A 27,589-nucleotide genomic window follows, 5' to 3' on the forward strand; every position below is an offset into this window, starting at 1 on the left:
ACTACCTTAGAACAAACAAATAAATTCAATTAACAACCTCAGTGGTCTTCAGGGAGGAGAATATAGAAACCTAGAAGGCTTATTTAGTGAAACCTACTCTCACTGTTCAGAGATCGCTTCTCCTTATATTTGTTTAATAAATAGGTACCGAAAAGCTACCATGTGTCAGCCAAGTACTGTTCCAGGCACTGCAAACAAAACGATGAAAAGTTCTGTGTAAACTCCGTGCTTCTTGTCCTCAAAGAGCACACAGTCCAGGAGAGGGATCAGGCATGAAGTTCATGAGATTCCCTCATTACCCGAAATACTTCAGAGATTAATCCCCATGAGACAAATTTTGACTTGTTTATGGCCAGGTTTCAGAGCAGCAAACACTAAGAGCATTAAAACATTAACCAGTAGGTAAGTTCTGAAATGGAGCTAGACCAGAGAAGGGCTCATTTTGAAAACTAGAGCCAAAGTATCTTTTTACACGGGCAGAACACAAATTTCCTAGTGTGACATCTTATACTCATTTATATGAAAGAGGACAACCTTTAGCTCTATGTGATAAGCTGTGCATTTGTGTGTCTGTGTGTGTGTGTGTGTAAAACATGATAAACACACTGTTTTGTAATCTAAAGTTATGCTTTACAAGATTATTCAAAAGGGGAATGAGCTATGATTATTTGTTTCGTATCTGCTCTATACGACCATCAGTTCACTGCTTTAACCAGTAACTGGACAATGCCCAGCACATGGCAAGTACTCAGTGAATATTTTGAACTCAATTAACTAGTGTCCAGTCAGGTTCATGCTGGTATACTATGCATCCAGGGAATGAGTACTCTTCAAATAAGAAAAATCTCAAGAGGATAAAGGTCAAGCGATCAAAAAAGTGTGCAAAAAAGTATTGTTGAATGATGGAGTGGGGTTCTTTGCTGGGATTCTACTTGGTTAATTCCATCCTGGTGGCGCAGTGGCTAAGAATCTGCCTTCTAATGCAGGGGACATGGGTTCGATCCCTGGTCAGGGAACTAGATCCCACATACATGCCGCAACTACGAGCTCACGTGCCACCACTAAGGAGAGCGCAGGCTGCAACTAAGAGCTCACATGCCACAACTAAGGAGCCCGCCAGCTGCAACTAAGGAGCAGGTGGGCTGCAACTAAGGAGCCTGCAAGCCATAACTAAGGAGCCTGCGAGTCACAACTACGGAGCCTGCCTGCCACAGCTAACACCTGGTGCAACCAATAAATAAGTAAATTTTTTTTTAAAATGTGTACACTTTAAAAAAAAACTAAAGCTAACAAATAAACTCTAATATTTGTGATTAAGTTTAAAAAATTCATTAGATGTATTTAATAGAAAGCTCTTCCATATATTTGAAATATGATTCACTATATGAAAATAACATTTATTTAAAATAAATGATTCCTTTTTAACCTGACTTCAAAATTCTCTGACCCCACAGGGACCTCTAAGCAACTGACCACCCACCCTCTTCTCACTGCCTTTTATTCTTGCGTGGCCGCACTTCCTTGCTTACACAGTCTGAATTTTGTGGTCAACACTGCTATCACTTCCTTGTACATCCTCTCAACCTCTTAGCTCCTCTTTCACTTCTTTCTTGGCAAAACCCTTACCCTAGTTATATTCAAATTGGTTAGATCGAAATCCCTTCATACTCTGTCCCAATATCTGCAAGTTGAAAATGTCTGAGAGAAATACACGAGCTCCCTGATTAGTGTCCATTTTTGTTGTTGTTGTTGTTTTGCCCTCATAATGGCAGCAACATTCTCAGAAAAATGCTAAGGAACTGGAAATAAGTAAGAACATTGCAAAGATATGGTGACAAAGAATTTTCCAGCATGTTTAGTGTCACTTTAAATTCCTGACCACGAACCACAAGTTGGCCAGACATGCTGACTGCAATCATACCGCGTTTCTAGTCTCTTCACTTTCCCACTTTCATAGCCAACTGTTTTAGACCTTCTCTTCTCTCCTCTAGTTTTCCATAGCTCTCTCAACTTTCCTCCTGCTGATGACATGTTTCTATTTTACTGAGAAAACTAAAGCCATCAGAAGAGAATTTCTACAGATTCCTCCCACATAACCACCTTCCAACACAGAGCTCTTTCCTAAAAATTCCAGAAGTGTACCTTTGACAGCCAACTAGGCAGCTCATCTCCATTTGGGTTCATCTCCAAATGGTCACATGTGCAAAACGGAGCTCCTGATACTCCCCCACCAAAACCTGCTTCCTCCACAGATAAGCCCTGTCAGTTGCTGCAGCTCCATCCTTCTAGATCCTCAGCCCAAAGACCTTTGAGCCATCCTGGATCCTGTGCTTCACAACCCACATACACTCAGTCAGCAAATTCTGTTGGCTCTCCCTTTAAAATATATCTGGATTCTCACCCCTTGGCATCACCTCCACCATTATCGCCCTAGTCTGACTCTACTACCTGTCCTGTTAACACTTCACTGAGAACCCGACAATTTAAAACTTTTTCCATAATTTAAAACTCTCTAAAGGCTCCCATGTTAATTATAATAACAGCCGCCAGTGCCACACATACCTGACTCCCCGTGTCCTCTCCAACCAATTCCTCCTCTCCTCCTTTATTCCACCCCCTACACAGCCTTGTCTCAGCAATCCCTATTCTCCTTCCTTTTCTTAGTTTTCATAGAATTTTAAGTCACTTTCTAACAATCTATAACTAGTTTTGCATTTTAGCTCTTGTTGTCTCCCCCCTCCATCAGACTGGGAGTTTCTATCTCCTTTGTCCACTGATGTAATCTAGGCTTAGAACAGTATCAGACACAGAGCAGACTTCCAATACATATTTGTGGAATGGACATATGAATAAATGAAAAAATAACACCTCTCTTATATGCAGTAACCACCAGAATACCCTAACAACCACCAACTCGAGAAGTGATATAAGCTTAGTTATCTCATGATATCTTAGTTATTTCATGATATTACAGCTTTTATTATACATGAAAAACTATAGTTTATATTAAGATCTACAGCATGTAACCCTAAAATGGTTGCTCACAAGACTGCAACAAAAGACATAAAAAAGGAAGTAAAACAAGTAGAATCTATTTTTAAAAATAGATGAGGTATTTGAATTTCATTGTTCTAAGAAGTTCTTCTGAATAACCTATTTTCTCAGAAGGTTTAAGGTTTATCCCTTAAGTAGCAAAACAATTTCATCATGATAGAAATCATTATAAATGTGTTCTCAATTTTCCTACATTTTATACAGCACTTTCAATAAATTTTCTTCTGAGAATTCAGCACCAATGCTCAAAACACCAATTATTGCAAAGTACTGGATAAAGTGATGCCTTCAGGGTCTTCAGAGGCATATCCACAGGTTTTCATCCAGCAGTTGAAGACCTCCACATTTTGAATGCTCCCATCTGATTTCATAGGTTTGTATCTCCCTTGGCTGCCCAAATTATCTGCCTTTATCAAGATTGAACTTATACTTCCAACTACCTTAGAACAAACAAATAAATTCAATTAACAACCTCAGTGGTCTTCAGGGAGGAGAATATAGAAACCTAGAAGGCTTATTTAGTGAAACGTACTCTCACTGTTCAGAGATCGCTTCTCCTTATATTTGTTTAATAAATAGGTACCTAAAAGCTACCATGTATCAGCCAAGTACTGTTCCAGGCACTGCAAACAAAACGATGAAAAGTTCTGTGTAAACTCCGTGCTTCTTGTCCTCAAAGAGCACACAGTCCAGGAGAGGGATCAGGCATGATGTTCATGAGATTCCCTCATTACCCGAAATACTTCAGAGATTAATCCCCATGAGACAAATTTTGACTTGTTTATGGCCAGGTTTCAGAGCAGCGAACACTAAGAGCATTAAAACATTAACCAGTAGGTAAAAGTTCGGAAATGGACCTAGAACAGAGAAGGGCTCATTCTGAAAACTTAGAGCCAAAGTATCTTTTTAAACGGGCAGAACACAAATTTCCTAGTGTGACATCTTATACTCATTTATATGAAAGAGGGCAACCTTTAGCTCTATGTGATAAGCTGTGCATTTGTGTGTCTGTGTGTGTGTGTAAAACATGATGAACACACTGTATTGTAATCTAAAGATATGCTTTACAAGATTATTCAAAAGAAAGGGGAATGAGCTATGGTTATTTGTCTCGTATCTGCTCTATACGACCATCTGGTTCACTGCTTTAACCAGTAACTGGACAATGCCCAGCACATGGCAAGTACTCAATGAATATTTTGAAATCAATTAACTGGTGTCCAGTCAGGTTCATGGTGGTATACTATGCATCCAGGGAATGAGTACTCTTCAAATAAGAAAAATCTCAAGAGGATAAAGGTCAAGCGATCAAAAAAGTGTGCAAAAAAGTATTGTTGAATGATGGAGTGGGGTTCTTTGCTGGCATTCTACTTGGTTAATTCCATCGTGATCTTTGAAATCCAAGGTGACCTAAAGCCACTGACCTTTACCAGAGATGACAATTATATTTCTCCTCAGAATATTGATGACTTAAGTTGTGTTAAATCAGTGATCCTTGACTGGCTGCAATTCCTGCCTACCTTCAGGGACATTTGATAGTACCTAGACATATTTTTGGTTGTCACAACTGAGGGGGTGAGGGCTAATGGAGAGAGGCATGGATGCTATTATAATGCACAGGACAGCCCCCCAAAGCAAATAATACTCTGGCCCCCAATGCCAATAATGCCACTGCTGAAAATGCTGGTCTACAGCAAGCCACCACATTGGTTCAAGGGAGGGGTAACTAGCAGAGTGTAAAGAGCACTTTTTCAGTCAGTCATGAGCTCAAACACTGATTCTAACCGTTCAGCCCCAGTGAGACTTTGTATAACCCTCAGTTTCCCCATCAGGAAAATAAGACCTTCTCCTTAGGATTTTTGTAAGGAGTTAATATATGAAAGGTAAATGACACATAATAGACCAATATTATGAGTGCACTTACTAATTGCTTGATGCCAACATCTCAGCCAGGTAGGAAAAATATTTTAAAGATAAGGTTAGTCAGCCCTGATCCAAGATGGCGGAGTAGAAGGACGTGCTCTCACTCCCTCTTGTGAGAACACCAGAATCACAATTGGCTGCTGGACAATCATCGACAGGAAGACACTGGAACTCACCAAAAAAGACAGTCCACATCCAAAGACAAAGGAGAAGCCACAATGAGACAGTAGGAGGGGCGCAATCACAGTAAAATCAAATCCCATAACTGCTGGGTGGGTGACTCACAGACTGGAGAACACTTTTACCATAGAAGTCCACCCACTGGAGTGAAGGTTCTGAGCCCCACCTAAGGCTTCCCAACCTGGGGGTCCGGCAACGGAAGGAGAAATTCCTAGAGAATCAGACTTTGAAGGCTAGTGGGATTTGACTGCAGGACTTCGACAGGACTGGGGGAAACAGAGACTCCATGCTTGGAGGGCACACACAAAGTAGTGTGCGCATCGGGACCCAGGGGAAGGAGCAGTGAACCCAGGGGAGACCAAACCAGACCTACCTGCTAGTGTTGGAGGGTCTCCTGCAGAGGCGGGGGTGGCTGTGGCTCACCATGGGGACAAGGACACTGGCAGCAGAAGTTATGGGAAGTACTCCTAGGCCTGAGCCCTCCCAGAGTCTGTCATTAGCCCCACCAAAGAGCCCAGGTAGCCAGTCTCCAGTGTTGCGTTGCCTCAGGCCAAACAACCAACAGGGAGGGAACCCAGCCCCACCCATCAGCAGTCAAGTGGATTAAAGTTTTACTGAGCTCAGCCCACCAGAGCAACAGTCAGCTCTACGCACCACCAGTCCGTCCCATCAGGAAACTTGCACAAGCCTCTTAGATAGCCTCAACCACCAGAGGGCAGACAGCAGAAGCAAGAAAAACTACAATCCTGCAGCCTGTGGAACAAAAACCACATTCACAGAAAGATAGACAAGATGAAAAGGCAGAGCGCTATGTACCAGATGAAGGAACAAGATAAAAACCTCAGAAAAACAACTAAATGAAGTGGAGATAGGCAACCTTCCAGAAAAAGAATTCAGAATAATGATAGTGAAGATGATCCAGGACCTCGGAAAAAGAATGGAGGCAAAGATCGAGAAGATGCAAGAAATGTTTAACAAAGACCTAGAAGAATTAAAGAACAAACAGAGATGAACAATAACTGAAATGAAAACTACACTAGAAGGAATCAATAGCAGAATAACTGAGGCAGAAGAACAGATAAGTGACCTGGAACACAGAATGGTGGAATTCACTGCTGCGGAACAGAATAAAGAAAAAAGAATGAAAAGAAATGAAGACAGCCTAAGAGACCTCTGGGATAACGTTAAACGCAACAACATTTGCATTACAGGGGTCCCAGAAGGAGAAGAGAGACAGAAAGAACCAGAGAAAATATTTGAAGATATCATAGTCAAAAACTTCCCTAACATGGGAAAGGAAATAGCCACCCAAGTCCAGGAAGCGCAGAGAGTGCCGTACAGGATAAACCCAAGGAGAAACATGCCCAGACACGTAGTAATCAAATTGGCAAAAATTAAAGACAGAGAAAAATTATTGAAAGTAGCAACGGAAAAACGACAAATAAAATACAAGGGAACTCCCATAAGGTTAACAGCTAATTTCTCAGCAGAAACTCTACAAGCCACAAGGGAGTGGCATGATATACTTAAAGTGATGAAAGGGAAGAACCTACAACCAAGATTACTCTACCCAGCAAGGATCTCATTCAGATTCGATGGAGAAATCAAAAGCTTTACAGACAAGCAAAAGCTAAGAGAATTCAGCACCACCAAACCAGCTCTACAACAAATGCTAAACTTCTCTAAGTGGGAAACACAAGAGAAGAAAAAGACCTCCAAAAACAAACCCAAAACAATTAAGAAAATGGTCATACGAACATACATATCGATAATTACCTTAAACGTGAATGGATTAAATGCTCCAACCAAAGACACAGGCTTGCTGAAAGGATACAAAAACAAGACCCATATATATGCTGTCTACAAGAGACCCACTTCAGACCTAGGGACACATACAGACTGAAAGTGAGGGGATGGAAAAAGATATATTCCATGCAAATGGAAATCAAAAGAAAGCTGGAGTAACAATACTCATATCAGAAAAACCTCAAATAAACAATCTAACATTACACCTAAAGAAACTAGAGAAAGAAGAACAAACAAAACCCAAAGTGAGCAGAAGGAAAGAAATCATAAAGATCAGATCAGAAATAAATGAAATAGAAACAAAGAAAACAATAGCAAAAATCAATAAAACTAAAAGCTGGTTCTTTGAGAAGATAAACAAAATTGATAAACCATTAGCCAGACTCATCAAGAAAAAGAGGAAGAGGACTCAAATCAATAAAATTAGAAATGAAAAAGGAGAAGTTACAACAGACACTGCAGAAATGCAAAGCATCCTAAGAGACTACTACAAGCAACTCTATGCCAATAAAATGGATAACCTGGAAGAAATGGACAAATTCTTAGAAAGGTATAACCTTCCAAGACTGAATCAGGAAGAAACAGAAAATATCAACAGACCAATCACAAGTAATGAAATTGAAACTGTGATTAAAAATCTTCCAACAAACAGAAGTCCAGGACCAGATGGCTTCACAGGTGAATTCTATCAAACATTTAGAGAAGAGCTAACACCCATCCTTCTCAAACTCTTCCAAAAAACTGCAGAGGAAGGAACACTCCCAAACTCACTCTATTAGGCCACCATCACCCTGATACCAAAACCAGACAAGGATACTACAAAAAAAGAAAATTACAGACCAATATCACTGATGAATATAGATGCAGAAATCCTCAACAAAATACTAGCAAACAGAATCCAACAACACATTAAAAGGATCATACACCATGATCAAGTGGGATTAATCCCAGGGATGCAAAGATTCTTCAATATACGCAAATCAATCAATGTGATACACCATTTTAACAAATTGAAGAATAAAAACCATACGATCATCTCAATAGATGCAGAAAAAGCTTTTCACAAAATTCAACACCCATTTATGATAAAAACTCTCCAGAAAGTGGGCATAGAGGGAACCTACCTCAACATAATAAAGGCCATATATGACAAACCCACAGCAAACATCATTCTCAATGGTGTAAAACTGAAAGCATTTCCTCTAAGATCAGGAACAAGACAAGGATGTCCACTCTCACCACTATTATTCAACATAGTTTTGGAAGTCCTAGCTTCGGCAATCAGAGAAGAAAAAGAAATAAAAGGAATACAAATTGGAAAAGAAGAAGTAAAACGGTCACTGTTTGCAGATGACATGATACTATACATAGAGAACCCTAAAGATGCCACCAGAAAACTACTAGAGCCAATCAATGAATTTGGTAAAGTTGCAGGATACAAAATTAATGCACAGAAATCTCTTGCATTCCTATACACTATTGATGAAAAATCTGAAAGAGAAATTATGGAAACACTCCCATTTACCATTGCAACAAAAAGAAGAAGAAAATACCTAGGAATAAACCTACCTAGGGAGACAAAAGACCTGTATGCAGAAAACTATAAGACATTGATGAAAGAAATTAAAGATGATACCAACAAATGGAGAGATATACCATGTTTTTGGATTGGAAGAATCAACATTGTGAAAATGACTATACTACCCAAAGCAATCTACAGATTCAACGAAATCCCTATCAAATTACCAATGGCATTTTTTACGGAACTAGAACAAATCATCTTAAAATTTGTATGGAGACACAAAAGACCCCGAATAGCCAAAGCAGTCTTGACGCAAAAAAACGGAGCTGGAGGAATCAGAGTCCCTGACTTCAGACTATACTACAAAGCTACAGTAAACAAGACAATATGGCACTGGCACAAAAACAGAAACATAGATCAATGGAACAAGATAGAAAGCCCAGCGATAAACCCACACACCTATGGTCAACTTATCTATGACAAAGGTGGCAAGGATATACAATGGAGATAAGACAGCCTCTTCAATAAGTGGTGCTGGGAAAACTGGACAGCTACATGTAAAAGAATGAAATTAGAACACTCCCTAACACCATACACAAAAATAAACTCAAAATGGATTCGAGACCTAAATGTAAGACCGGACACTATAAAACTCTTAGAGGAAAACATAGGAAGAACACTCTTTGACATCAATCACAGCAAGATCTTTTTTGATCCACCTCCTGGAGTAATGGAAATAAAAAAATAAACAAGTGGGATTTAATGAAACTTAAAAGGTTTTGCACAGCAAAGGAAACCATAAACAAGACGAAAAGACAATCCCCAGAATGGGAGAAAATATTTGCAAATGAAGCAACTGCCAAAGGATTAATCTCCAAAATTTACTAGCAACTCATGCAGCTCAATATTAAAAAAACAAACAACCCAATCCAAAAATGGGCAGAAGACCTAAATAGACATTTCTCCAAAGAAGACATACAGATGGCCAAGAAGCACATGAAAAGCTGCTCAACAACACTATTAGAGAAATGCAAATCGAAACTACACTGAGGTATCACCTCACACTAGTTAGAATGGGCATCATCAGAAAATCCACAAACAACAAATGCTGGAGAGGGTGTGGGGGAAAGGGAACCCTTTTGCACTGTTGGTTGGAATGTAAATTGATACAGCCACTATAGAGAACAGTATGGAGGTTCCTTAAAAAACTAAAAATAGAACTACCATATGACCCAGCAATCCCCTACTGGGCATATACCCTGAGAAAACCATAATTCAAAAAGACACATGTACCACAATGTTCATTGCAGCACTATTTACAACAGCCAGGTCATGGAAGCAACCTAAATGCGCATCGACAGACAAATGGATAAAGAAGATGTGGTACATATATACAATGGAATATTACTCAGCCATAAAAAGGAACGAAATTGGGTCATTTGTTGAGATGTGGATGGATCTAGAGACTGTCATACAGAGTGAAGTAAGTCAGAGAGAGAAAAACAAATATCGTATACTAACGCATATATGTGGAACCTAGAAAAATGGTACAGATGAACTGGTTTGCAGGGCAGAAATTGAGACACAGATGTAGAGAACAAATGTATGGACACCAAGGCAGGTAAGCGGCAGGGGGGTGGTTGTGAGATGAACTGGGAGACTGGGATTGACATGTATACACTGATGTGTATAAAATTGATGACTAATAAGAACCTGCTGTCTAAAAAAATAAATAAAACAAAATTCAAACAAACAAAAAAAAGATAAGGTTAGTAACTTAAATAGGACATTCAGAATTTTAAAGCTGGAAAAAAAAACTCTTAAGTATCCAACTAAGTATTTTATAAACAAGAAAACAGATTCAGGACATTGACTTACCCAATATTACACAACAAATCAGTGGCAGCTCATTAAAAATAAACCAGCCTATTCTCTCCACTACCATTTTATTACTTACATACATATATAGGCTTTCATTAATTTCTAAATTATGTCATGATTTATGAATGTGTCAGAAATTAGTTAAATCAATTTGAATACAAGATTTCATGCCTGCTGAATTTTATATTATAGTATGCTTAGACCTTAAAAGAACCAAGATTTATTCAGATTTATATCTATCTGAAAATTTTCACAGCTAATTTTTAGGATCTGCCTTATTGTTTCAGTTTCATCCAAGAAGACCCATAATCACTCACAATGGCCTACTCTTTCCAGTGATACTTTATAAAAGCAATACAAGAAATTATTCATTTCAGGGGTTTAAATATTTACAAGAGCATACCTGAGAAAAGAGCATGAACAAACACACAGAAACTGACAAACTGCAAATAAATAGAAAAAAATATATTTTCAACTTCACTAGTAACCAATCTAAGAAAAGCAGTTAGTAATTCTTTCCTTGAGTGTAGCAAGGAGTTTCTTTATTCATGGTGTTCAATGAAGCCAAGTTTTCATATAGTGCTGGGGAAGTCTAACCTGCTTTTAATTTTCTGGAGCCAAAAGGTAATAAGTCTTAAAAATGTTCATTCTTTTTGGCCCTGAGTAGAAAGCTGATCAATTCAGCACTGGAAAGCACACTAAGCCAAATGTCCAGATAAAGGTAAATTGTTAAATCGTGGTATATCTAAATGGAAATATACTACAGCTATTAACATGATGTGTAAATAAATTTGATAAGCAAGAAAATTTTTACAGTTTATAAGGTGCTTTTTGTTGTTGATTTTTTGGTTTTTTTGCTTTTGGCCATCCCCTGCCTGCAGCTTGCATGATCCCAGTTCACTGACCAGGGATTGAACCTGGGCCCCTGGCAGTGAGAGTGCAGAGTGAAAACCACTGGACTACTGGGGAATTCCCAATAAGGTTTTAAACCATGATTTAGACCTGTATATAAGTATGATCGCAAATAGAATATATGTATGTCTGTGTGTGTGTATCTATTTATATATATAAATTTGGAATTAAATATTTTTTAAAACTCTAACACTGGTTATTTTGAGGCAATATATTAGTAGATGATTTTAAAGTATCATTTGTGACTGCCTCTTTTTTATTTTTATTTTTTTACCATGAACATATGTATTTAGTTTATAATTAGAAGACAGATCTTTATTTAATCAAAAACTATTCCAAAACTCTAATCACACGAAACCTATCCAACTTCATTTAATCATGAAGCCTATGCTTATGGTGGAGAAAAGCATAGACAGAAGTTAATGTATTGCTTCTAAATGTAGGGAAAAGATGCAATCCTTTAAGTTTTTGTTTTAAGAACAGCCTTAAAAAGTGCAAAACAGGGCTTCCCTGGTGGCGCAGTGGTTGAGAATCTGCCTGCTAATGCAGGAGACACGGGTTCGAGCCCTGGTCTGGGAAGATCCCACATGCCACGGAGCAGCTGGGCCCGTGAGCCACAGCTGCTGAGCCTGCGCGTCTGGAGCCTGTGCCCCGCAACGGGAGGGGCCGCGATAGTGAAAGGCCCGCGCACCGCGATGAAGAGCGGTCCCCGCACCGCGATGAAGAGTGGCCCCCACTTGCCGCAACTAGAGAAAGCCCTCGCACGAACCGAAGACCCAGCACAGCCAAAAATAAATAAATAAAATAAATTAAAAATAAATAAATAAATAAATAAATGCAAGTGTGATCATCTCATTTAAAAAAAAAAAAAAAAAAGTGCAAAACAAGCATGCTGCCTCAACACTGAAAAAGAACATTCACATCCAAGTCCACAAGCAGCATGTACTACTAATAATTCTCCATATTATATCAGAGAAAACAAGAAAAACATAATTGAGTATATAAACTTCATTCTAAAGGCAATGTATATATGTGTCCTTGCCAAGAAGTTTTGAATGTAATTAAAAATGTTGCAAAGCCAACTAAAGCATTCAGGTCTCTTTTGGACAAAAGACAATTACTAAAAATATCTAATAGATACGGCTTGTTACGTTTTTAAGAGAGAGCTTACTTAAATGGCTAGATGGTTTTGGGAGATTTTCTTCTTAATGAAATTTAGGTTTGAAACAGAATTTAAATGATATTCTGCAAAAGAAAGTTCAGATAATTGTTACAGTAAAATATTTTATACTTATGTAGAGGATATATGTTTCTAGACATCAAAGTAATCTCAAAACCTCAAAAACAAGTCTGTTATGCTTCTCACGTATCACCTTCATTGCTCTTTATTCTAGAAATTAAAGTCAGTGGGGGAAAAACACAGTTGTAGATCAGGTTTTAATTCCTACTTAAGAAACTATTTCAAGATTCTTTCTGCTGGTTCCTCATATCTTCATGACATGACCAATCTACAATATTATGAAGTGACCATGTTCAACATCACATGGGCCTGATAGGATAAAGAAAGCTGACAAACAAAATTTCCAGCAATAAATGAGAGAATCTGACCTGACTAAATCTAAAGTGCATTAAAAGAATATAGCCTATGTTGAATACAGATGCAGTATGGAAACACTTTTATGCTGGGACTCTATATAGAATTAATTGATAACAATTTTAATGCTAACAGTAGGAATCAATATTATTCCCCACCTCTACTAAGACACTCAGGGAAAACTTGATTTCCTAGGCACAGACTCTCTACTGAGAGTCATAAGGATTCATATCTGCTTCTTTTAACCATCCTCCAAAAACATACCCAAGATCAAAGGATGGGAAAAAACATTCCCCCTTTCTCCCCTCATGAAAAAACGTTCATTTTAATTATGTTTTGGAAGGGAATTTGTTGCCAGGAAGTAAATAATAACAAAACCAGCCAACACAAATCTTTAAGTACTGATATTAAACACTGTCTTTTTGGACTGTTTTGTAAGTTTTGTGTCTTAAATTAATGGTTATTGAAGCCAGTTCAGTGGTATCACAGAGCTATTTGAAATGGTATACAGAAAAGTCAATGGAATCATCTTTCCTAGAAGCCTTTTAAAGTAGACCAGCCAGGTCTTCCCTGGTGGTGCAGTGGTTAAGAATCCACGGGCCAATGCAGGGGACACGGGTTCGAGCCCTGGTTCAGGAAGATCCCACATGCCGCAGAGCAACTAAGCCTGTGTGCCACAACTACTGAGCCTGCACTCTAGAGCCTGCGAGCCACAACTACTGAGTCCACGTGCCTAGAGGCCGTGCCCTGCAACAAGAGAAGCCACCACAATGAGAAGCCCGTGCACCGCAATGAAGAGTAGCCCCTGCGCATCGCAACGAAGAGTAGCCCCTGCTCACCACAACTAGAGAAAAGCCCGTGTGCAGCAACAAAGACCCAACGCAGCCAAAAATAAAATAAATTTAAAAAAAAAAACACCATTCACTAAAAAAAGTAAAATAAAATAAAGTTGACCAGCCAAAGCAATCTTGAGAAAAAAGAACAAAGCTGGAGGCATCATGATCCTTGACTTCAGACTATACCACAAAGCAGCAGCAATCAAAAGAGTATGGACTGGCCCAAAAACAGACACATAGATCAGTGGAACAGAACAGAGAGCCCAGAAATAACCCCACACATATATGGGCAATTAATCTGTGACAAAGGAGGCAAGAATATACAATGTAGAAAAGACAGTCCCTTCAATAAGTGGTGCTGGGATAACTGGACAGCTACATGTAAAAGAATGAAATTAGAACATTTTCACACACCACATAAAAAATAAACTCAAAATGGATCAAAGTCATAAATGATATTTATTTGGATCTGTCTCCTAAGGCAAAGGAAACAAAAGCAAAAATAAACAAATGGGACCTAATTAAACTTAAAAGCTTTTGCACAGCAAAGGAAACCATCAACAAAATGAGAAGACAACACACTGAATGGGAGAAAATATTTACAAATGATATGACCAATAAGCAGTCAATATCTAAAATATATAAACAGCTCATACAGCTCAATATAAAGAAAAAAACCAATCCAATCAAAAATGGGCAGAAGGCTTGAACAGACATTTTTCTGAAGAAGACAAGATTGCTAACAGGCATGTGAAAAGATACTCAACATCACTAATCAGAGAAATGCAAATTAAAACCACAATAAGGTATCATGTCACACCTGTTAGGATGGCTATCACCAAAAAGTCTAAAAATAACAAATGTTGGTGAGGATGTGGAGAAAAAGGAACCCTAGTACACTGTTGGTGGGAATGTAAATTCATGCAGCCACTATGGAAAACAGGATGGAGGTTCCTCAAAAAACCACCATATGATCCAGCAATTCCACTCCTGGGTATACATCTAAAGAAAATGAAAACACTAATTCAAAAAGATACATGCACCCCAATGTTCATAGCAGCATTATTTATAATAGCCAAAATATGGAAGCAACCTAAGTGTCCATCAACAGATGAATTGATAAAGATGTGGTATACACACACACACACACACACACACACACACACACACTCTGGAATATTACTCAGCCATAAAAAGTAATGAAATTCTGTCATTTGCAACAACATGGATGGACCTACAGGGTATTAAGCTATTAGGTCAGGCAGAGGAAGACAAATTCTGTATGTTATCACTTATACGTGGAATCCAAAAAATAAAAAAAGAATGAATATAACAAAACAGACTCACAGATATAGAGAACAAATTAGTGGTTACCAGTAGGGAGAGGGAAGGGAAAGGGGCAAGATAGGGGTAGGGGATTAAGAAGTACAAATTACTATGTATAAAATAAATAAGCTACAAGGATATACTGCACAGCACAGAGAATATAGCCAATATATTATAACAACTTTAAAAGGAGTATAATCTATAAAAATATTGAATCACTATGTTGTACATCTGAAACTAATACAATATTTTAAATCAATTGTATTTCAATTAAAAACTAAAATAACAAAAGAGTAAGACAGAAGGAAAACAGAGAAAGAAAATAGACCAGGCACTTGCCTGCCAAACAGTGAATATGGCCTGCTCTTCTAGGATCTTGAGCCTAAGCCTGTGTCCTCAGATTACCACAGGTCAGAGTCACCTGGAGAGCTTGTGAAAACACAGATTCCACCCGCTACACACACGCTCTCAGCCCAATTTGATTCAACCAGCCTGCAGTGGGGCCTGTGAATTTGCAGTTCTAATAAACTGGAGTGACGCTGATGCTGCTGGGGGCCAGACTTTGAAAACCACTGACCCAGGCAATTCGAATTTGCTCTGAACAGACTTGTTTTTTTGTACTTTTTAAAAAATTTATTTTTTATTGAAGTATAGTTGATTTACAATATTGTGTTAGTTTCAGGTGCACAGCAAAGTGATTCAATCATATATACACACACACATCCATTTTTAAAATTCTTTTCTATTATAGGTTATTACAAGATATTGCATATCGTTCCCTGTGCTATACAGTAAATTCTTGTTTGTCTATTTTATATTAGTCGTGTGTATCTGTTAATCCCATACTCCTAATTTATCCCTCCCCCCAACTCCTTCCCCTTTGGTAACTATAAGTTTGTTTTCTATGTCTATGAGTCTGTTTTGAAGGGACTTATTTTTAATTTCAAAGTATATTTTCTCCATGAAAAAGTATATTTTTTCCATTATTATTAAATATCATTTTTATGCAACTATTCATTTATATCCCAATGATGCCTATATTATTGTTTTAAAGTAATAGCGAAACTACTTTTTTATACACAAAAAATAGGGCAATTATTTTCTGGATTAGTCACCACAGAAATTTGTAAAAAGCAAAAGAAAATAAAAAGCTTAAAAGACTAAGGGATAAAAAAAGAAAAAAGAAATTGGTAAGTGAAGTTATTTGTAGCTAAAATGGAAAGAATTTAGGCACTGAAAGATGGTATATACACATAAAACTAAATAGACTACATCAAATATTTTCCAAAGGCCTCTTGCAGATCATTAACCTGAGCTATGAAATATAAACCAAATAAACAAAAAGGCTAAAATTTTTAAGTATGTGGCATTACTGGATAGATGATGAAGACAGGCATTATTTTAGTTGAACTATTAAATAATATTTCTGTATAATGAATGAGAGGTTTAATTAATTTCTAAAAACTATTTAAAGATTCAATTCTGGAAGCATTTGGGTCACTTAAAATATGATATAAATATTCCATAGAAAAGTATTATTTCACTGTGGATAAAAATTACTTCAGCACATTACCTAAAGTAACAAAAGCATAGATTATATATGTCAATTACTTAAATTGTCTCAACACATATACACTTAACCCTTGAACAACATGGGTTTGAACTGTGTAGGTCAACTTATACGCTGACCTTTTTTTTTCAATAAATACAGTACTACACCATCCATGGTTGGCTGAATCACAGAACCGAGGATATGCAGGCCAACTATGGGACCTGAGCATCTGTGGATTTTGGTATCCATGGTGGGTTCTGGAACCAACCCCCCACAGATAAGGAGGGATGACTGTATTTAAATTGTCACCAAGGCTTGCAAGTATTACTAAGTATAGTATATAAACAGCAACAAGAGACAGATGAAAGCTACAAATGATATTATAAAAAGAAGTGGATAGTGTTCACTGGAATTATAAATTGGATTCATGATAAGTGGTCAGTTCCAATAATTACTAGATGCTCTCCACCCTCCAAAACATATCCATTTTGAATTAGAAGTGATATTATAATCAGCTGTTTCAAAACAACAACAAATGCATCTGCAGTCAGCAGAAATAACACAAGCTCTAAAATGTTCAAATGATACTGATGCTCAGTCAGATTCACAGTCAGCCACCTACCACAAGCTCTTTGCCTCTCTGAGCCTCAGTTTCCACATCTGTAAAGTGGAAATAACGTCACATACCTCACACAGTTTTGTAAGGAGGTTTATGAAATCAAAGTATCAGCACTGTGCCTAGCACACTGGAAGTGCTCAACAACTTCATTCTTTCAACTAATGTTTGTTGAGCTCTTACTATATGCCACACATTGTAACAGATAACAGAGATAAATCAAGGAACAAAATAGACAAAAATCTCTGCCTTCTAAAGGAACTTACCTTCTAGTGTTCATTTCCTTTACCTTGTCTTAGGCACAGTGCTGTTTCTTTGAGAATGAATAAACATGCCCAGAATAGGTCAAAATACTCAATTCACAAAAAAAGATAACACTAGGGTAATCGTGCAGCACATACATTTAGGGAAACAGAACATCCTATGAGAATGCATGACATGAGGTTGGAAGACAGAAAGGGAGAAGAGAGTAGGCTTCCCAAAAGAGAGAATTTTAAGTGAGTCTTGGGAAATGTTGAGAATCTGACAGAAGAGATTTGTAGATTTTAGAAAAGGAAATATTATGAATAAAGGCAAGGAGGCTAGAAACCCCTATAACCCAGTGTTAAGTAACACTGAGTAGTTCAACATGGCTGGAGATTCAAACACGAATTAAGAAAGGATGGGAAATTAAGAAGGAAATCTAGTCATAATAAGTCTTTACCTACTAAGATGAAGAATTTATATTTAGATTAAAGGAAATGGGAAGTCAAAGATATTTGAGAAGGTGTGACATGATGTGGACATTTAAAGGATTTCTTTGCAAGAGGCGTAAAAGACAGATTGGAACGGGGGAGAAAAGGCAGGGAGACTAGACTGGAAAAACTGAGTAATGTGCTTCAGAGCACAGTTTACCAGTAAGCTAACAAGGAGTGGAATTAGAGATTTCCAAAGGTATCTCTGAGTGCACCTCGATGACACAGCAACACCAAAAGCTGGAGAGGGCAACACTGCAACAACCTGACGTGAGCCACACTCTCATTTTCCCCACTTGGCTCTATCCCTCCTGTACTGGTTCCACTCCTGTCCTCTGCTTGTTACCAATACTGCATCCTTAATACAACATACCTTATCCACACATTCCTATCATCACCCCAGCCATCCTGACCATGACCCAAATCAAGCAGACAAAAAATGTGGCAAACTGGGCAGTAAGGACCACCAGACCCCATCTTTTGCACTAGCCTTACTCAAAATGAAATGTGATAATTTGGGAGAGGAAAAGTCAGTTTAGGACTCACAGTAAGAATTACTTTTCAAAATTCCCTTGCCTTGTCGAAAGCATTCCCTTTTCCTCTCAGTCCTTGGTTTAGGAATCTTAAAAGTATAACAATGCTTCAGATTAAGGTATCAGGAATCTGATGGATGGTAGAGGAGGAAGAACCTGAGCTCACCTCCTCCCACAGACACACCAAAAGAACAACTCTCTCTGGGAATGACCTGAAGACTAGCAGAACAGCTCTTCTATAATTAAGGCTACTAAACAAAAAAATGAACAAACCACATACACATTGAGACAGAGATGAGGGCAGAGATGTGGTCTATTCAGGACCCACACCTCTGGTGGACAACCCACAAGCAAAAGGGGCTATTACAAACTCAGAGGTCCTCCCTAAGGAGTGAGGGGTTCAAGCCCCACACTGGGGCTTTTAATATGTTTTAATATGTATTTTATTTATTTCTTTTTTGGCTGCACCATGTGGTATGCAAGACCTTAGCTCTCCAGCCAGGGAGTGAACCCCTGCCCACTGAGTCTTAACCACTGGACTGCCAGGGATGGCCCATTAGCAATATTTTTTTGGATATGTCTCCTCAGGCAAGGGCAGCAAAAGCTAAAATAAATAAATGGGACCACATCAAATGAAAAAGCTATTGCACAGTAAAAGAAACCACCAACAAAAGGAAAAGACAACCTACTAAGTGGGAAAAGATATTTCCCAGAATATCTCAGAAGAACTCATACAACTCAATATCAAAAAAAAAAAACCAACCTAACTAAAAATGGGCAGAGAATCTGAACAGGCATTTTTCAAAGAAGACATACAGATGACCAAGCATTTGAAAAGATGCTCAACATCACTATTATCAGAGAAATGCAAATCAAAACCACAATGAGATACTACCTCACACCTGTCAGAGAGGCTATCATCAAAAAGATAAGAAATAACAAGTACTAGTGAATATGTATAGAAAAGGGAACACTTGTGCACTGTTGATTGAAACGTAAATTGGCATTGCTACTATGGAAAACAGTATGGAGTTTTCTCAAAAATTAAAACTAGAACTACCATACGATTTAGCAATTCCACTTCTGCGTATTCATCCCCCCCAAATTAAAACACTAATTCACAAAGATACATGCACCTCAATGGTCACTGAAGCATTATTTACAATAGCCAAGATATGAAAGCAACCTAAGTGTTCCTCAATAGATGAATTAAAAAATGTGGTATATATGTACAATGGAAGATTACTCAGCCATAAAAAAAAAAATGAAATCTTGTCATTTGTGACAACAGGGATGGGCCTAGAGAGTATTATGCTTAATAAAATAAGTCAGATAGAAAAAGACAAATACTGTATATTTTCACTTATATGTGAAATCTAATAAATCAACAAACAAATATAACAAAGGAGAAACAGACTCACAGATATAGAGAACAAACTAGTGGTTGCCAGAGGGGAGGGGAGGGGAGGGGAGGGGGGAATGGATGAAACAGGTGAAGAGGATTAAGAGGTGCAAACTACCAGTTATAAAATAAATGTCACAGGGATATAATGTACAGCACAGGGAATACAGTCAATGATATTGTAATAATTTCGTATGGTGCATAATGTATAAAAATACTGAATCACTATTTTGTACACCTGAAACTAATATGGTATTGTAAGTCAACTATACTTCAATAAGTTTTTTCTTAAAATGATTCAGGCATGGGCTTCCCTGGTGGCGCAGTGGTTGAGAATCTGCCTGCCAATGCAGGGGACACGGGTTCGAGCCCTGGTCTGGGAAGATCCCACATGCCACGGAGCTACTAGGCCCGTGAGCCACAACTACTGAGCCTGCGCATCTGGAGCCTGTGCTCCGCAACAGGAGGGGCCGCGACAGTGAGAGGCCCACGCACCGCGATGAAGAGTGGCCCCCGCTTGCCGCAACTAGAGAAAGCCCTCGCACAGAAACGAAGACCCAACACAGCCAAAAAATAAATAAATAAATAAAATAAATTTAAAGACCCTAGCTTTGCATCAGAGGGTTGGTCCACAGAGCCCTTGAAAACTGTAATCTAGATCTCCAGTTACAAAAGCAAGTAAACAACAACAAAAAACAAACAAAAAATGATTCAGGCATTTTTCTAACCTGGCGGTTAGACATGTTAATTTGTTGGCTGAAGGACATCGCAGATTAGTAGAGAGAATCTTTGTCATGAAAACATCTGAGAATACCTGTCTATGAAAGACTTTAGTGAAGAAGAAAGGATAATTAAGATTTTTACTAGAACCTTCTATATATTATTATAGTCTGTAAGGGGAATGAGAATGCTTAAACATAGTGCTAAGTAATTATGAGTACTATAAAGAAAGACTTCACAATGTTTTTGGATAATTTAAAACTAATTTTCACCTTATAACCAAGATACTAAGATTTTTTTTATTATTTATCCTACATAAAGAGCTGAAATTTTGTAAGTTCGTTTTGTAACAGAAATGCAGCTGTACTCATCTTCTTCATTCAGAATGGCCTTAAATGGAATAAGCAGATTTTAGCAAAACAAAATTAAGGAGTATTTAATTAAGGCTTATCAGCACGAGACCCTTGCAGATGTGATCAACAGGAAATGAAAAGGAATAAAGCTCAAATCAGTCAAACACTGGTTGTTATTTCAGAAAACAGCTGGGGGCGGAAGAGTGAATGTGACTAGAATAAGTTTTATCTTTTGATTTCCCTTATAATCCAAATATTCTCACCAGCAAATATAATTCAGAAACAATGAAACCTGACATGGAATTACACACAATGAGACTGTGCAGGCTTTGAGTAAAAGAGGGGAAAGATAACATTGTCTGTGTGCTCTTCATTCTATGACAAATTGCTTCATTAGGATAGCAACTTTTTTCCCTGATAACTAAAATATATTCACTGTAGAAATTGTAGAAACTAAAGATTAATACCATGAAAAAAACAGAAATCATCTATAATCCCACTACCCAATAAGTACTATTAACATTTGGTTTATTCTCCACAAATAGTTTCTATGCATAGACTGGATTTTTTTCAAAAGTAGGATATTATTTTGTAACTTACTTTCATTTATTTTCATGAACATTTTTCCATATCATTAGTCTTCCCAACAACCTCACACATTTTGATTTGCTTTCCATGTTTGTTAATTGTGATGTGTGAAAATAGAGTAACTTATTGCTATACTGAGTATTCTCTGATTAGGAGGTTAGTATACCTCTCCCCTAAACCTTAGAAAAGTTTTTTTTTTGTGAATTACCCACTTATGTCTATTTTTCTTTGGAGATCATTTTTATAGAGGTGTTCATCTAGCTCTCATTGTTTCTTATAATATCATTTATAGGGCATACTGGCATTTATAGTATAGAGCTTACAGTTTGTCTTTTAATTTTGGTTATGGTATTTCTTGGCAATATTTTTCAAAATGGCATTTTTGTGATTATAAAAATAGTTGCTGTAGAATATTTGGGAATATCAAGAAAAATAAAAAGCTATAACTCTACCACCTTAAAATCTATTTTTTTTCTATGTGCTTCAGTGGATTTATCCATTGATATAAACAGGAACTTGTATGCAAATGGAAAGCGACACGGTCTTGTTCAGTGTTTGTTAATTTAGAACAATGCCTGATATATAGTAAGAGCTTACTGAGTAAATAATATATTTATTTCAAAGTTGCATTTTACACATTCAAGATAACAGTGTTAAATCTTGCTCTTTTCACTTAATACATTACAAGGACCTTTCTAAATCATGAAATTTTTTCAAAAATATTTAGGAAACTGAATTTTATCAAAGCATATATAATACCTTAATTTGTCTAAATATTTTTCTATTGGGGGCTTTATTTTGTTTCTAAGTTTTCCATATTACAGATAACACTAATGAACATATTTATAATATAATCTTCATATGGAATTCAGATGATTTCCGTAGGATATATTTCTAGACCTAGGATTACTGAGTCAAACTCTACAAACATTTGCAGGTTTTAATACATATTCCCATAGTACTACCTTTAATAGTTGCATGAATGTACCCTTCATTGAGCAGTATAAAAGAAGATTCCATTAAGGCCACACTCATTTATGAAACTAGTCCCACTATAACTTCGTACTCTAACAGTGATACTAGTTTTGTGAAAAGTATTGTTTCTATGACTAAAATGGTTTTTGAAATGAAATAAATCCATCCACAGTAGTAATGTCCATCTAAATAAAGAGGTTATTTGAGGCAAGCTCAAACAGATGAGTTTATTTGGGAATAGCAGAGGAATTGAAATTCGCAACACGTGAACTACAGCAAGTGACAGGTGAGTCCATTGAGGGTTCGGAATAGGCTGTGTTGATGGGCAGGGCATGTAAAGAGGGGAGAGTTCAATGAGAGTCTGTTAAAGTCAAAACAAATTGAGACCTGCTTTTAAAATTCCCTGAGCAGACAAAACCAGTCTAGTCATACAAGCAAAACTCAATTCAGCTCATATTTTGAGACCAACCCGACCTGGATCATTTCTTCCTTTCTTGCTCTGGAAACCATAAGAAAAAACTTTCCAAGACTGATATGAGGCAACCTCTGATTAACGTCCTGACATTTAAGAAAATTCCAATTTATCAATTTCTGTAAATCAGGCATTTATGGGAAATCGGTCTCTCAGTCTTTAAGTTTTGTTTTCCTAAAGGCACATGCAGGAGACTTTCCATTCTATCCATTTTAGATTGAAATTCTTTCACAATAGGAAGGGGAAAATGTTTTAAGAGAGTACACTCATAACAAACCTCTTCCAGGTGATAAGGAAAGCTGCTCAGCTGCTAATGCTTTGGGTTTTGAGAATCCCCAAATGATCTTGTTTGTAGCATTTTCTTTGCTTTTCCCTCATTAAAAAGACTACTTTCAACTAGATCAGACAATAAGACCTGTAATGAAGGATTGAATATGTGGACATTTTTACCTCTTAATTTTTAAAGTTAATTCTAGGTACATTCATCTAACAGGTGAGTCATCTCTGTTCTATTACAAATTATAATCAAATTCTGAGCATTTCCTCCATTTTACTGATATCAAAATAAATGATATCCTACTCAAATTCTATTTAGTCACTAAGCAATTGTATTGAATAAGTATTCAGTTCTTGCTATGCAAAGGTCAAACAGTCCTGACATCCTGTTTTAGACTGCTTAGATTCTCCATCTTTTTCATACAATTTAACAAATGTTAAATTGGCAGTTACACTGTTACTTTTTAAAACTCTCTAAAACTTTTTGAATGTTGGAGAGTTGTTTTTCAACATATATGATATGATCTCCTTTCGATAAAAACAAACTATCTCAATGTAGGTATGCATTTGTAAAGGCATAGAAGAGTCCAGAAAGGGCAGACATTACCTTTTGGGGTAGATTGGAGTGAGGGCTTGCACCTGGGCACTGAATGAGTTTACTGTTACAATGACCATGTATTACATATTGGCTCTAAACAAGTCACCAAATATCTTTTTATGATGGTACTCCTCACAGAAATGTGACCTAGCCTAATTTTAAAGTAATTATCTCCTCTGGAGTTACTTTTCTGATATGGTAACATTGGCGGATAAGGAGCCCCCTATCCTTGTGGGTCATCGTTCAAGGTTGATTAGAGTCAGAGGCTTGCTCTCAGACTATGGAATTGTTTTTCTCCTTGGAAAGAACTAACGTGAAAAGAAGCAAGAAGAATCTTTGGTCTTATTTAGATAACATTCTAAATACCCGAGTTAACATACCCTTATGATTAAGAGTAGTTTAAATACATCATTTCTGAAGGCACAGGAAGTCCGAGCCTCCAGAATGGAGGTTTCACTAACCAGCCAGATATCTCTCTGCTGTATATAGTAAAGTATAATTACTTATTTTATAATGTAAGATAAAGGGTGCCCTAAACAACAATTAAGTTCTTCAAAGTTAGTGCTTGCGGGGAAGAACGCGGGCTTTTTGGTAGCGCTCCTGTAAAAACTATTTCTGACCAAGCTCCAACACACCTTTTTCTTCCTAAGGAATCAACCCGTGGTTTATTTACTGGGTTAAAATTTCAACCCCCATTCTTTTCATTACCTTTGAAACAGAGCCAAAATTGCTTTAAACTGTTCGATTTCACAATGAGATGACAAAGGGGGTGTGTGCATAATTTATCTTTTCACAAAACCCAGCATTCAGAATAGATAAAATAATCCCTCTCCTGAAATCAAGAAACTGAAAATGGTGTAAGATTCTCTCTCTTTTTTTTAAGTTCAACAAAAGCCCTAAACTCCAGTTTTGAGGCACTTCATCCAACCTGAAAATTATTGGGGGAGGGAGAGGAGAGAGAGACAGAGAGTGTAAAGAAACAGAGAGGAAACGAGCGTGGGTAGTGAAACGGAAGGCAGGGAAACTGTCCAAGAGGCTCGCTGGTTCACCCTTACCAATTCCTCTCTGGGCACACATCACAGCATGATGATCACAAGTCCCAAGATGCAAGAGAAGGACCAAGCACAAATCCGGAGAGTGGAGGCGGGTTATGCTTCTATGCCAGCCATTTGACTCTGAAGTTTTAAAAAAAAAAAAAAAAAAAATCACTTCTCAGACAACTCCCAAGCTCAGCTGCCGGAGCCCCGCCTGGGCAGAGCTGGCAACCCCTCCTCACTCCGTTCCTTCCCGCGTTCCTTCTCCTCCTGCTCGCCTTATCCGCCGGGATGCGGAGCGGCCGGAGCTCCCGAGAAAGGCCAATCGCTCGCCGCCCCACCTCTCGTGACGTCAGGGGTAGGGGCGGGGCTGGCCGCCCGGGGGCTTCCCAGCTCCAGCTGAGGGACAGAGCTTCCTGTCTGCCTTCGGCAGTTGTCTCTATAGACAAGGGTCTGACTGCTCTTAGGGTTTGGTTCATGCTTGGGTCGCTGAAATTCTGTTTAACAGTTCACCCAGTTACCTAGACTTGACACGCTTGGCAGTCATTTTTTGGAGGGTAAAGGGGTCAAATCTAAACTTAATATTGTTGTTGTATAACTAGAAAAGAAGTTGAGAAAAAGACCACAATTCTGATTTGGTCTTTTTTCTCACTCCTTGACCTTCTGTTCCCTCCCTCACCCAGTGTAATGTGGCTTTGTCCTGCCATGGTCTGCTAGGTTAAAACTCACAGCTTTTTAAAAAAATATTACTCCTAAGTAAATTGCAACAACCCATCTGATCTCTCAAAACTTCTGACCAACTAAGTGCTGTGAGAAAGGGAAGGGCATGCAGAGAAGGCAGAACCAACAGTGGCAATAATTCAGACCAAATAGTAATAAATCACTGGCTGCCAATTGTTCTCTCCCACAAAGATAAAGAAGGGGCAAATCTCTCCACAACTCTATTTTGTATCTCTATCTTCCATTTTCTCAAATGTTTCTTAAATATGTGGCAGAAGTGAAGAAAACTAAATGATCATACGGATGTTTCACGAATAACAAAGAGCCCATCAGGACAGACTGATGGAGCTGGGAGACTTGCAAACTCTCCCAGGCCAGGCTGGAGAGGCCAAACAAGTTCCTGCACCCACTGAGTAGATGCCACTCCCAAACAAGGAGAAACAAGTCCTGGGTGTGACTTCCTGCGAAGGCCAATTCAGGAAAGCTCCTTCTTCAGGCAAGGGCAAATCTCTATAGAGTTTAGTCAGTTCTGGGAATAAACCTAACCTAACAGAGCAGACTGTCATTTACGTGTTCTCTGAAACTCCTGGCCCTGGTAGCCCTTTTTGCAGTCATGTGACTCTCCCTAACATGATATAAAAGATTAAGCAATTTTCACACCTGATAGCCAACCTTCTTGAGACAAAATTTCAGATGGGCCTTCCATGGTTTCCCAAATCAGCACTGATGCTGAAATAATCTCAGTGGAGGGCTTTCTTGGGAGGATGCATACCGGGACAATTCAGGCAGGGAGCTGGTATTTGCAGCCTATTTGGATTGCTTAAGTCAGGGGTTCTAACAAGCCACACATCAGAGTCAACTGAAGAGCTTGATGCCAAGGCCCCACCCAAGCCAATTAATCTCTGAATCTCTGGGGATGGAGTTCTGGCAATCTCTCTCTTTTTTTGGTGGGGGGGTGGGGGGGTGGGTTGTTTGTTTAAAAGCTCTCCAAGTGATTCTAATCTGCAGCAAGGGTTTGAGAATTACTGGCTAAGATTTAAGTTGCCTTAGAGGAAAATCTACATTATATTTAAGTTAAAAAAATGCAGTAGCAGAATCATGTAAAACACTTTGTAATACAACTTATGCCTTATATATTTATATATTTGTACATTTAATATAAATGTAAAAATATGATGGTAATATATACATCAAAATTGTTTACTCAGAGGGAAAGGATGGAAGCGTGAGGGGACATTACTAGCTTTCCATTTGTTTCTGTATCATTTGACTGAACGAAAGAAGCATGTGTCCCATTTATGATTTAAATATATCTAATCAAGTTTTAAAAATTAATACTTATAAGTGAAATAGGTGAGGGAATTTAAGAGGTACAAACTTCCAGTTACAAAATAAATGAGTCACAGGGATGAAGTGTACAGCGTGGGGAATATAGTCAATAATAATGTAATATCTTTGTATGATGATGAAGGTGGTCAAAAGGTACAACCTTCTGCAATAATAAGATGACTAAGTTCTAGGGATGTAATGAACAACATGACTAATATAAGTAACACTGCTGTATGTTATATACATGAAAGTTGTTAAGAGCTATCCTACCAGTTCTCATCACAAGGAAAGAATTTTTTTTCTTTTATTTTTCATCTATATGAGATGATGGATGCTCACTAAACTTATTGTGGTGATCATTTCATGATGTGTGTAAGTTAACTCATTATGCCGTACACGTTAAACTTATACAGTGCTGTATGTCACTTGTATCTCAATAAAATTGGAAGAAAAAATTAATACTTATGAATATCTTTGCAAATAACCACTATTAAAGTGAGCTTCAGTTTGTTTTTGCAAATGTTTCTCTAGTATTTAACATTTCTCATAGGATTGTTTCCATTTTGTTAAAAAAAATCCATAAAATCTTTGATTTAACACATAGGCTACCAAAACGTAAGTATTAATCCATACACCATTGCCAAACCTAAAAT

The 27,589-nt window shown here is 37.8% G+C and overlaps 1 protein-coding gene across 2 annotated transcripts in view; it reads right to left on the reverse strand.

Annotated features, from left to right (window-relative positions):
* ATP10D (ATPase phospholipid transporting 10D (putative)) overlaps positions 1-25,162 on the reverse strand; it is a 142,764-nt gene extending 117,602 nt beyond the window's left edge. For both annotated transcript variants that reach the window (XM_007180753.2, XM_057547005.1), the window contains exon 1: positions 24,909-25,162. The gene's annotated coding sequence lies outside the window, so the exon portion shown is untranslated. The remainder of the gene's footprint in view (positions 1-24,908) is intronic.
* Between the last annotated feature and the right edge of the window lie 2,427 nt (positions 25,163-27,589).

This window comes from Balaenoptera acutorostrata, chromosome 5 (genome assembly GCF_949987535.1).
Source record: "Balaenoptera acutorostrata chromosome 5, mBalAcu1.1, whole genome shotgun sequence".
In the NCBI taxonomy this organism is placed as follows: domain Eukaryota; kingdom Metazoa; phylum Chordata; class Mammalia; order Artiodactyla; family Balaenopteridae; genus Balaenoptera; species Balaenoptera acutorostrata.